The following is an 893-nucleotide window of genomic DNA, read 5'->3' as shown; positions in this document are numbered from 1 at the left end:
CCACGACTGGAAGTCCCAAAACAAGAGATCCACAAGTTTTTTTTTTTTGAGTTTCTTTTAGGGGTAGTTTTTTCTTTTGAGTTTTTTTTTCAAAGATCCAACATCGCTGACATTTCATTGATAACAGCAAGCAACGGAAAACAATTCTAAGACCAGAAGATCCGAAGATTAAAGAAAAAGAAGAAGAAGAAAAAAAGTAGCAACCCTAATAGCTACGGCACAACACTTCATACAAATCATACTATACAGTGCAGTTCCGACTCCAACAGTGAAATCACAAAGGAATCTAGGTAAGGTTGGTGTCACAGAGGATCATCGAACAAACCACCAGTCACGCGTAAGCATATACCCCCCCCCCTGCACACACACAACACACACACCGCAGCTTCGACTTCACAACAACGGACAGTCGAGGCACCCCCACGGACACGCCGGAGAAGAAGAGCCGACTACCATGACCAAGGCCACGCCTCCGACATTGCTCACCACCATCATCGTTGCCATAGAAGCCGTCGTGCACGTTCAGTCGTAGGAAGCACCAAAGGGACCAAAGTCTTTATATCTTTTTGAGCACGGTGGTTGTTAAATTTTTGAAGAAATATACTCTCTTGCTTCACTTAGATCAATTTGAGATTAGTAGAATTTTGAAGAAATATCCTCTCATGCTTCACTTATATTATTTTGAGATATGAAAATTTTGAAGAAATCTTTATGCTCTTGTTCTTCACTTAAATTTGTTTGAGAGCTTGTTAAAGCAATGGTAATATATAAAACTAGTCCCAAAGTGATAGATATTCAAGAGGGATAATAAAAACTATCATGAAGATCATCGCATATTAAAACTTGATTCCTTGCAATAGTTTTGCGATATGGAGATAGTAATATGCGAGTCA

The sequence above is a fragment of the Triticum dicoccoides genome, chromosome 6B (genome assembly GCF_002162155.2).
Source record: "Triticum dicoccoides isolate Atlit2015 ecotype Zavitan chromosome 6B, WEW_v2.0, whole genome shotgun sequence".
Taxonomy (NCBI): Eukaryota; Viridiplantae; Streptophyta; class Magnoliopsida; order Poales; family Poaceae; genus Triticum; species Triticum dicoccoides.
Note: the sequence above shows the minus strand (reverse complement) of the source record.